The sequence below is a fragment of the Canis aureus genome, chromosome 12, assembly GCF_053574225.1.
Source record: "Canis aureus isolate CA01 chromosome 12, VMU_Caureus_v.1.0, whole genome shotgun sequence".
NCBI lineage: Eukaryota > Metazoa > Chordata > Mammalia > Carnivora > Canidae > Canis > Canis aureus.
Window position 1 is genome coordinate 60,110,677 of NC_135622.1, and position 12,001 is coordinate 60,122,677.

A 12,001-nucleotide genomic window follows, 5' to 3' on the forward strand; every position below is an offset into this window, starting at 1 on the left:
GGCATGGGATTATCAGTAGGTAGGACTGGGATGCAGGATCCTCAACATCAACTCAGTTACATGTTTTTTTGTTTTTTGTCTTTTTCCCAGTTACATGTTTGTTGGAATTTTAATTTCCCTATGGTCATCAAGTCATAGTTAAGTGCTCTGTAGATAGAAAGTGAGGAAAAGAAAGACAGATTAAGTCAAAGAAAACCTAAAGAAGCCAAGGGTTGCCACAGAACCACTCTTAAAACTAAGAGGATGGGAAGTAGTCTCAATTACCCTGGAAGGAATATTTCTGATGGAAAATAAAGACTGCACATTCTGTGTGTTAAGAGTTAAGTATTAAATAGCTTACACAGAAGGGAGATTCTGGGGTTCTCATTCTGAGAGAATATTACTTTGACAAATAAAACCAAATTTAGATCTTGCCTCCTAAAATCACATAAGAGGGCATGAAAAGCACCAATAGGGTAAAACAAAGGCACAGGCATGAACATCCGACAAAGAGATGTGCTAACTCAGAAAGTAAAGTGCCATTAATTCATAAATGTTGAGTAAAATTGTAGAACTCATCTCAAAAGTATCTGCATCCACAATTATATTGTCGTACAGGTTACATAAGCTAACGATTAGGAAAGCCTTAAGCAAGCTCTAAGACTCTATAGAAATGTAAACTAATATTAGCTAAAAATGTAAAGTAATATAATTAACATTTTAAATAATATTGCAGGGACATTTGATTAGTTAGGATAGAAAATGCTATAGTAACAACCCCTGTCTCTTAAGAGGTTTGCTAAAGGTTCATACTTCCCAGTCATGAATATTCTGTTGCAGGTTGGCAGTTTCCCAGGGCAATTTTCCTCCACAAGGTCATTCAACAATTCTTATTGCATTTATCTAGAGTTTCTGGGACTGCAGTGTGATGCCTTCTTGGTCACCATGACGGGGAGGGGTGCTTCAAGTCTGCATCCAACATTTTGCATTTTGGCCCAGAATTTGTGTTCATTCTTATATCTACAGCCCAGAGGCAAGAACTAACTCATCAAGCAGATAGGGATATGGGAAACAAACTTAGTGCTTGAGAAGATCCCCATTCTCTGCCACAGTCAAAAAAAAAAAAAAAAAAAAAGGCCCATTCTATTCCATGGATAATTTATAAGAGGATATCTAAGTGTGTAATGCATTTAGAAAGAGCTTCATGCCAAAGTCACTTAGAATCTTGACCAAAAAAATGACGGTGAGTATGATAAAAGGCTCAATTACCTACAAAACTCAAAGATTGAGAATATGTTATTATATAGAATGAATAAGCAAGATTTCACTGATTTTGAAAGTTGGATGAGACCATACAGACTGGTTAAATAAAACAGCATTCTTCCATTAGAGCACTGTGCAGTCAATACAAATAATGATCTTCATGGACAAATGTGGAAAGGGGAATTTGCAGGAAAATATGTATACAATATGACTCCCTTTACACACATACATACACACACTCTCAGACTACATTTACCAGGATCCCTTGCACTTCAGTGTGTCCATGGAGTTGAGCTGAAAGTTTGCTGAAAGGAAATGTCCCAGTACCTACCCTTCAGTCTACCTTCAGCCCCTCTCCTCACCGATGATTGTACCAATAATCCCTTGTCCAGAAGAGCTTTCATTCCAGGGAAAAAGCACAAGAGGAGTGCTGTGACATATATATCCCCATGTATATCTCTCTCTAATATCTAGATTCCCGCAGCATGTTTTCTCAATCCTGATCCTACCTGAAACTTACTCCCTTTACTTTCAGATTTTTTTCCTCCTCTTTCCCTCACCTATTATTTTGTGTCAAGGTGGATGGATGATAGAGCTTACATTAATACAACTTACTACAGACTAAAAGCCAACTAGTAAAAAAAGGGGCTAAGTATGGTCCTTGTATTATCCCTGCTCCTCAAGTACTAGTACTAGTATAGAAATGGGCATCTCTGCCTATTTCCTAGCTGCTCCCTCATGCCTATGAGTGCATCTGGCACATAGCAGAATCTCAAAAATAATGTGTAATAAAAGAATAAATGAATAAAGATTGTTGTTGGAAAATACCACTCATTGTGAAACCCTTTCTACTGTCATGAAGTAGAGAGTATTTCCTTTGGCACCAACATCGTTATCTTAGTGTTCAGCAACACTGACGTAGAGATGGGACAAGGCATGTTTCACAGGAAGTGGATATTTCAGAGTATGGTTCATTTCTCTAGAGCTGTTGACTAAATCACTCATGGACGTTAAAATAAATATGAATGCTATAAACAAGGGTTCGTGGCTGGCTTGTTGGCCTCCTGGGACTAAGGCAACACACAAATCGAATCTCTTCCTCTCACTGCCAGAGAATTCAATAAATTGATTTGACATTTGATTCCTGATAATCCATGACTTTGGAATGGGGAGAAGTGAGAAAACACTGAGATTGTGCAAAGCACAATTACCTATATTTAGCTTTAGGGTAGGCCTTTTGACATTCTTTACTTTGAATATGCTTGTGTCTGTCATTGGAGAAAGTCACCCTAAAACCGCATTCTGAAACCATTTGATGAAAAAGAGACTCAGAAATGATTGTGTCTTCGCCAATCTATCCTTTCCTTATCATTGCACATTTATGCTACCCAGGATGACTTAAACTATTAGAAAGATAGGTCATTGCCATGGTCACCATCATCATCATCACCATCACCATCATCATCATCATCATCATCATGTCCCTTCATTTTCTGAGCAACTACTATGTGCTGGGGCCTAAGCACATTACCCATATTGCTTGACTACTCCACAACAATCTTGAGCTATGTGCTAATATTTCCATGTTTTAGAAGAGGAAGCCAAGACTTAAACATTTACTTAATTTTCAAAAATCATATATTCAGTAAGTGACAAAACTCGATTAAAACCCAAGTTTACACAACTCTGGATCCTCTGGCTTACACATTACTCTGTGCACCAAACCATAGCTTCCTTTCATTTAATTTTGCACTTCTACCACTTAACTGAGAGGATGAAAGGATTTAATTATAAAAAACAACTTTTCTCTGAATATAAATATCCCTCAACTTCTGTTTGTTAAAAACAACCAGAAGAGAAAACATAAATGAAAATTGCCATGATGCAAACAGAAGTGACAACAAGGAGCCAAGGGCAAGAAATACAGCTGAGAGTGTCCTGCAAAGGCCTGCTTGCTTGCTCAGGACAATATCCAAAAGTCTGGTCTGGTCTATTCACAGATCCCACCATTTCATGTTGTAGCTTCAATTTTTGCTCTACTTCTCACGTATGGAGGTTAATGAGTCAGTGGCTGGCTGCCCCCAAATCCTCAAATGTAGGTAGTATATTTTGGAGCAATCCTTTTCATCCCTTGAACATTGCATTTCATGTGGGATGCTTCCTGATAATTCCCTGTGGGTGGTTCTGGCTCTTTACTCCTTTGCCTTTCAATGTTGGCCCTTGATTGGTAGAAATAAAAGTAGTCATTTTAGTGATTGCTGGATTGCAGTGGAAAGTCATAACAGGATTCCAAGACTACCTTTTCCTATTCCTAAAGAGCCCTGTATAGCCCTGAGATGCTCTTAGAAATTAGATAGGCATCTTGAAGCTGAAGGAATGGCAAGAGGAAGGCATTTCCTTTCCTTCCAACATCTTAGAGTAACCCTCAGAACACACCAAGAATTCTCTTTATTCTAACAACTACTTCCCTAGGTTTGTTCGAAGACCTAATTCAAGCAAGGCCAGGCTTTCATAAGTGGCAGTGGTTGGGGCTGAAACCGAAAGCTATGGTTCAGATGATGCAGGTCTATTGAAAGTTTTATGCATGTATGTTCTGTAATGAAGCAATCATAAAATTGAAATCGTGAAATGACTGGTGTTCACCTGCCTTTCCATTTTCCAAGTAATTATTTGACTGTTCTGGAATTTAGCAGCCTACTTCTGCTATTTTTTTTTAAACTTTCATGAAGATGAAAAAGAGAAACATTTATAAATTGCACTAAAGGTAGAATGTGCTCAAAAGATGCAAAGGTACTTAAAAGGTACTGGAACAAACACCGTGTTTCTTATTCCTGGGGTCTTACAAAATTTTGAATATGTGAGTACAATATTAAAATAACATTGGAGAATTTTTTCCTAATTTCAGAAACCCTCCATGATCTAAGAAATGTTTTTTAATTATATTTTGGCTTTCGTAAGAGTTGGACCATCACCAGACATTATCTCTTTCAATCTGATACTTTAGAGGTTGGTGGTGAGCCAACTCAGCCCACCCTTGTTTTTCTAAATAAACTTTTATTGGAACACAACCACGCCCTCCTCTTTATGTCTCGTCTATGGAAGTTCTTTATGCTACAAAGGGAAAGTTGAGTAGATACAACACAGACATCAATAAAACATGTATTATCTGCCCTTCACAGAAAAAGTTTGATGACCCTGCTTTAAATAAAGCAGAGGTTATAGTAACTGGAATTAGGCTTATATGTATAGTGTATTTCTGAAATAGAGCTAAATACAAACCTTAAAATTCTGAACCGCCATTATTTTCAAATACATCCCATTTGTAGCTGCTAAAAATAGTGCCTTATCACTTTCTTTACTTCTTAACAAAATGCACTAAAGAAGAAACGAACCTAATGATGTGGACAAAAAGCTTATGACTGAATCTCCCATGGACCCCAGAAAGGTTTGAAAAGCAAACTCTACTCAATGGGTTCCCGACCCATCCCTTTCCTCTTGACAAAATGAGAAGCATGGCCTCAGTCACAGCTTCCTGGGCAGCAAGATCAAAGATGTGTGTACATGAGAGCATGCCAGGGGAAGGAAGCGTAAACGCAGGGGTTCTCAACCTCGGCTTCACATCAGAAATACCTGGGGAGATTAAGCAGCAGCCAATGCCAAGTCCCACCACAGACCAATTGAATCAGAAGGTTGGCTCTGTGGCCAGGACGGCAGAAGTGTTTAAAGTTGACCAGCTGATTCCGCTGAGCCAATGGAGTCAGGATGGCCTGGGCTCCTGTAATGGAGGAAGCTACTCCTTATGAGGAAGCCTCTTAACATCTTTGGCCTCTTCTTTTCAGTTTATAAATTGAGGGGATTGAAATGAATTTCTCAGAAGTCATTCCCATCTGTGGCTTTAAATTCAGTTCAATGGAATTAAATTAGTTTCCCCAGAAGAGGAAGCATGAGAATTGTGACACCCTCTGTTACCAAGATATATGCATCATGGGAAGAGCAGACAGGAATGGATTCATCACCCTGGGGACTTGGGATAGAAGATCTGATGATGTTCGTATTACCACTGTGGGCTCAACGCCCCGGACGGGAGAGAAGCAAGACGGGTACCAGATAAGCGCTGTTCTTACTGGCTTCTCTACGCCTGCTGGGTCTGGCTCACTTCTATCTATAGGCAGTAACTGAACGTGTGCGCTGAGGCTCACACTGGGCAGGGAAAATGGTGGAGCATTGCATGTGAGGATATTTAATCTGGAGTCAAATTAAGATGGGTCGGATTCTGGTCTGTGACTTCTTAGCTGTGAGACAGGATTTCTTCATTCTCTCCGGGCATCAGTTTCCTCATCTGAAAGAGAGCAGTAATAATGGTCTCTGTTCTAGATTCATGGTGAGGATGGAATAGAATAATGCATTAGAAAAGCCTCGGAAAGTTCTAGTCACAGTGGAAGCCAAAACATAATTCTTGTCATTATCATCATTGCTAGCATTGTGGTGATACCTGCGCAATAGCCAAATGCATCGAAGTTCCCAACTATCGATGGCTTTACATCCATTGTTACAAAAGACACTTTAAAAACTTGATTTTATTAATATTTTATGTGCTTTATAACAGCAAGATGGGAAGGTATCTTTTCATATAAAATGTTTCAGGCAGTCACAGTAATAGCAGAGGATGGCATACATATCAGTGTGCAAACCCATTCTGTCCCCCACTGCAGAAGGCACAGCTGCCCACATGCATGGCACGCTGTGACTGTACAGGTGTGTGTCCATTAGCAATATATGGCATTATTTGGAAGTGTTTTCAAACATTGTATAAATCATTTCATATTGTATGTATGATAATGAAACCTGCTGTTTTTGCTTGACATTATGTTTTTGAGATTTATTTATATTAATGCATGCAACTCGGTTCCCATCCAGTCTAATTGCTATATTCTATACTATTTTATGATTTTGCCACAATTTTTTTGTCCTTTCCTGTGTCAATGGATATTTGGGTTGTTTCCATTATTCCATAGTAAAAAAGAAATGGTTCAATGTCCATTTGGAAACATATTTCCTTGTGTACAGCGTGAGAATTTTTGAGGAGTAATTAAGGCGTAGCATAGGCATATCTTTAACTTCTCTGTCTCCTTTCCTGGTTCTTCCTCATCAACTAGATTTCTAAATGTTCATGTGCCCAGAGCTTAGTCATCACACCTCTGCTCTTTTCTGTCTGCCCTAATTATTAGGGGCTGTTACCTGGTATTAGTCTTTAAACATCACCCAAGATTACTCTCTCCAGTCTGGACGTAAGCCTTGAAAGTCTACCTTCTACATACCCACTTGTTCACTTACTACCTCTTCTTAGATGTCTAAAAGGAATGTATGATGGACACTGTGAGTATTCACCAATGGTGTCTCTCTTCCAGGCACACGCACTGTATGTCTCATAATGCATTTTTTAAAGAATCTTTGAGAATAGTTGACACACCATGTTACATGAGTTTCAGGTATACACCATTGTATTTTGACAAGTTTGTACGTTATGCTATGCACACCACGTAACACTTCCATTGAGGTGGGTGAATGTGACTACTCATCCAGAAAATAAGGACTATGTTACATGTACTAGGTTTTCCTGGGAAGTTGAGTTGCAGAGATCTCATGCAGGAGATTATTGGAGCCAGACCTTTAGGGAGGTCTGTAAGAGAGTGAGAGGAAGAGCATTGAGAGAAGTTCACTGCGATGCAATTACAACAGAGCCTGAGCTGATCCTGTGAGGGCTGTGGAGCTGGGATGGACCATAGAGTTGTTCCAGATTGAGTCGAGAGCTGCCTGTGTTCCCAGGTCGACTGTCACTGGAAATGGCCCCTTTAGGGAGAGGACATTACACTGGGCTGGATGGTTCTCTTTATAGGAGACAATCTTAGAGGAGGCACAGAGGGTGATCCATGAATACCTGGCTCTCCAACAGCAGACATAATGAATGCTTCAGACCCCGTGGGGAATTCTGGGCACTGCACCACTGTACCCACTGCACATCCCCTAGCAGAGACAGTACAGGGACCTTGTCCACATTTCCAATCTCACCGTTCTCTTTAGCAATGAGTGTAAAGACTGTGAGTAGCAAAGGCAGAGCCACATCACTAAGTCATTGCATAAAAAGCAATTGGCCAGGAGGATTGTCCAATCTACGATGGGCATGGCCTCGGTGAGAAACAAATGTGATTTCTAACACTGAGATTTGTCTTTGTCACCACAGCATAAGCCTGGCCCAAACGGACCACTTTAGTACCTCCGAATGAATATGTGCAAAACCAAGTTCCTGATTTGCCACCTCCTACAGTCTTCAGGATCTTAGTTAATGGAAATTCCATTCTTCCAGGCTATAAATTAAAAACTCGGGTACCACGCTGAGTCTATTACAAAGCCAGTTAGCTCTTCCTTTAGAATGATCAAGAGTTATTCACATCTCACATCTCCAGCATTACATCTGGTCCAAGCCACAGGCATTTTTCTCCTTGATTAATGCAGTAACCCCCTAACTGATGTCCTCTTTCTGCACTCACTGCCCTCTAATTTAGCAAAGAAAACAGGTTGATTCTATAAGACATACTCAGCCTCAAACCCTCCAGGAGCCCCATCTTACTCAGAGTAAAAGCCAAATCTTCCAAGGAGCTACAGGCATTATGTCATCTGGCACTCATCTGGCATTGTACTTCCAGTGGTTCTTGTAGCTTCATTGACTTCCTTGCACTTTCAGCACACCCAGCATGCTTCTCACTTAAAACATTTGTGCTCTCTGTCCCCCTAGCCTGGAATGATCTCCTCCAGATATCCACTAGATCTCTTACTTCCTTCAGGGCTCTACTCAGATGTCCTCTCAATACTGAGGCCTTCCCTAACCACCACATACTTTTAAAAGAACACATAAATCAATGAGGCTTGGGATCCCTGGGTGGTGCAGCGGTTTGGCGCCTGCCTTTGGCCCAGGGCGCGATCCTGGAGACCCGGGATCGAGTCCCACGTCGGGCTCCCTGCATGGAGCCTGCTTCTCCCTTTGCCTGTGTCTCTGCCTCTCTCTCTCTCTCTCTCTCTCTCTCTCTGACTATCATGAATAAATAAATAACATCTTTAAAAAAAATAAATCAATGATGCTTTATTGTTCTCTAGACCATGTGTCATCGTGAGATACAGTAAATATTTTTAAATAATAAGATTAGCTCCGCAAGGGCAGGACTTTCTGTATTACTCACTGCTGTATCCGCTATACCTAGAATAGCCACTCTCACACTGAATATATATTTATTGAATAAATGATTTGAGTATACAAAGCTGCCCATTACTACTAATGCTTTATAGAGTATATTGAATTTTCTATGAAAAACACTACATGCATTTAAGAGCAATTTTATCTCTTACTTAAATCTTTTAAAAAAATATGCAACACTTTGTGAATTTGCATGTCATCCTTGCTCAGAGGCTATGTTAATCTTCTCTGTATTGTTCTGATTCTAGTCTATGTGCTGTCAAAGTAGGCAGTTAAGTCTTAGTAACTTTCTTTTCTTTTCTTTTTCTTTTCATATTGCAATGTCTAAGACCTTCGGTTCAACTCCTGGTGATCTTTTTGCATGAAAGAGCTGAATTTTATCTCGTTATTTTTCTGTATCTAAGGAAAGTATTATGTGGTTTTTTTCTAATAAGTAATTGATTTTTGTTGTTTAACCATTCTTAGGTCCCTGCAATAACCTGCTTGATCTTGGAAATCTAGGTCAGAATGCAGACCTTGAGAGACATGGGCCACAGATTCTGACTGAATGAGGCCTTGTTACCATCCCTTAAAGACAACTGTTTCCATATCACAGACTGTTCACTGACCGGAAGGAATGGTGTTTCTTGAAGCTATTTGAGGCAAAGTCAGTATTTTCATGAGCCTCCCACATATTATGAATCAATAAACCAGGCTGGAGATGAAGTTTGATAAACAGGAGAGCTCACCTTAAAATATAGTGGTCAGGAATTAACTAGTATCAAGAGACTGTTGCCGTGTATAAATGGAGCCCCAGTGTTGCTAGATCACCTGAAACTGGGTCAGGGAGATAGGCATCTGGATTCTTAAAGTATAAACTAATTTTTAAATGCTTTTAATTAATTTAAATGTGTGAAAGAAGATATCACATGGTCCAACCATAACATGTCACTAGGCCAAGTTGGGCCTTTGCTGTTTGAGACCTCCAGTGTACCAGAATCCATTTGTTTCCTTCTTCGGTTTTAACAGACATTTTAATTCTTTTATCTTGATTCCTCATTTGTAAATTGTGGGTGACAATAATCATCTCACGGTGCTGTGATAAGTAGATACCTTTCAGAAGCCTAAAAGTGATGTTGAAATAAAAGAAAGTCCAGTATGGTTTCCAGCCTGGGGGTGCATCATTCTAGATGAAAAGGGGAAGGAGCCAACTTAGTTGCTGTCCATTGTCCCTTGAAGAAACCAACTTTGAGGGCAGCCCATGAAATAGATCAATGTAAGGAGCAAGAAGTGAGGGATAGAAGCTTTATTTTTAAAAAATAATTTATTTAACAGAGAGAAAGAGAGAGGGCACAAGCAGGCAGAGCAGCTGGCGGAGGGCGAGGAAGATGCAGGCTCGGCGCTGAGCAGAGCCCCACACCCGGCTCAATCCCAGGACCCTGAGGTCACGACCTGCTCTGCAGGCAGGTGCTTAATGTCAGGGCCACCCAGGTGCCCCTAATAATTTTCCTTCCTGCTGCCAACACACCCCAAATATGACCATTTACAAAAAAAAAAAAAAAAAAAAGGAAGTATTAAAACTCTCCTTGCTAGATGTCCGGGCGGGTCACATCAACTATTCTCCCAGGAAGCTTGGAGTACAGTCCCCGCCCGATAAGGTGGGGGTGCTCGGCCCATTTCCAGTCGTTCCCTTTCTATCCCTTTTATCCCTTCGTGTCTGCAAGGCCAGGCGCTGCAGGACCCACGGGCAGCTGTGACCAGCTGGGTCCAGTCCTCAGGGAGATGGGAGACTGGAGAGGGCGATCGGCCAAACGACGGACAAGGGCACTAGATAGTGGGGGGCGGGGGGCGCCCCCAGGCACCCGTCGGGGCCCTGCCAGTGCCCTGCCCTCGTTCTGCGACTTTGTGCCAGTCCTGATGCTGGGGGCCAGGTGCGATGCAGGCGCGGCGAGGCCGGGCAGGTGCCCTGAGGACCCAGCGGCGGGCATCCTGGGTGTCCTGGCCCCAGAGAAGCAGAGACCTTTGCAGACGCAGAAGCCTCCGGAGGGCAGGGCCGCGGGCGCCCCAGGACCCCGAGAGGGGCCCAGACCGGGGGAGCCCCCCTCCCCGCAGCCCTCCAGCTGGGGGCGACGGCGGGGCGCCAGGGGGGGGGGGCGCACCTGCGCTGACGTCAGGCCGGCTCACCTGCCCGCGCGGGCGGAAGGGCGCTGCGGGCGGCGCGGGGTCCGGGGGCGGGGGCGGGGGCGGGGGCGGGGGCGGGGGCGCACCTGCGGAGCCCCACAAACGAGGCAGTGACGGCCGCTGATTAAAATGCGGAGCCCGCGGGAGGGCGAGGCCGCAGCTGGACCGCAGCGTCTCCGGCCCGCGGAAAAGCCCGGCTCGCAGCTGGAGGGAGCCGCCGCCGGCCTTTGTGCCCGCCGAGGCCGTCCCCGGGCGGAAGCGCGGGCCGCCAGCTGTCGGGCATCGGAGACGCGAGAGCCCCGGGGCTCTGGGGGGGCCGCGCACAGGCCACGTCAGAGGAAACGCGGGCCGCCGGGGGCTGAGGAAACCGTGGGCCGCCGCTCCCCGAGCATCAATAAGGCTTTCAGAGGGCGCCGGAAAGCGGCCCCGGGGAGGGCGGCGCCCCCCGCTGCACCCGCCGCCGCCCTGCACGCGCGCAGACCCCCGACCCCCCCCCCCCGGGCTCCCCGCGGCCCCGGGACCCCGCCCCGGCCCAGCATCCACCCCCACCCCGGGACCACCCCCCCGGGCTCCCCACGGACCCGGGACTCCGCCCCGGCCCAGCATCCCCCCTCCCCGACCACCCCCCGCAGCCCCGGGAACCCGCCTCAGTCCCAGCATCCCGCCCCCCCCCGGACCACCTCCCGCGGCCCCGGGACCCCGCCTCGGGCCCAGCATCCCCCCGACCATCCCCCCACCCCGCGGCCCCGGGAACCCGCCCCGGCCGAGCATTCCCCCACCCCCGGGACCACCTCCCGCGGCCCCGGGAGCCCACCCCAGGCCCAGCATCCCGCCCCCCCCGGACCACCTCCCGCGGCCCCGGGACCCCGCCCCGGCCCAGCATCCCCCCCACCCCCCGGGACCACCCCCCCCCGGGCTCCCCATGGACCCGGGACTCCGCCCCGGCCCAGCATCCCCCCCCGGACCACCCCTCGCAGCCCCGGGACCCCGCCCCGGCCCAGCATCCCCCCCCCCAGTACCACCTCCCCGGGCTCCCCGCGGCCCCGGGACCCCGCCCCGGCCCAGCATCCCCCCCCCCAGACCACCCCCCCCCGGGCTCCCCACGGCCCCGGGACTCCGCCCCGGCCCAGCATCCCCCCCCCCCACCACCCCCCGCAGCCCCGGGAACCCGCCTCAGTCCCAGCATCCCGCCCCCCCCCGGACCACCTCCCGCGGCCCCGGGACCCCGCCTCGGGCCCAGCATCCCCCCGACCATCCCCCCACCCCGCGGCCCCGGGAACCCGCCCCGGCCGAGCATTCCCCCACCCCCGGGACCACCTCCCGCGGCCCCGGGAGCCCACCCCAGGCCCA

At 46.2% G+C, this 12,001-nt stretch overlaps 1 non-coding gene across 1 annotated transcript; it reads right to left on the minus strand.

Annotated features, from left to right (window-relative positions):
* Window positions 1–8,656: 8,656 nt before the first annotated feature.
* LOC144281477 (U6 spliceosomal RNA) lies at window positions 8,657–8,759 on the minus strand. The gene has a single exon (XR_013349993.1). It is a non-coding gene; the product is annotated as a U6 spliceosomal RNA (small nuclear RNA).
* Between the last annotated feature and the right edge of the window lie 3,242 nt (window positions 8,760–12,001).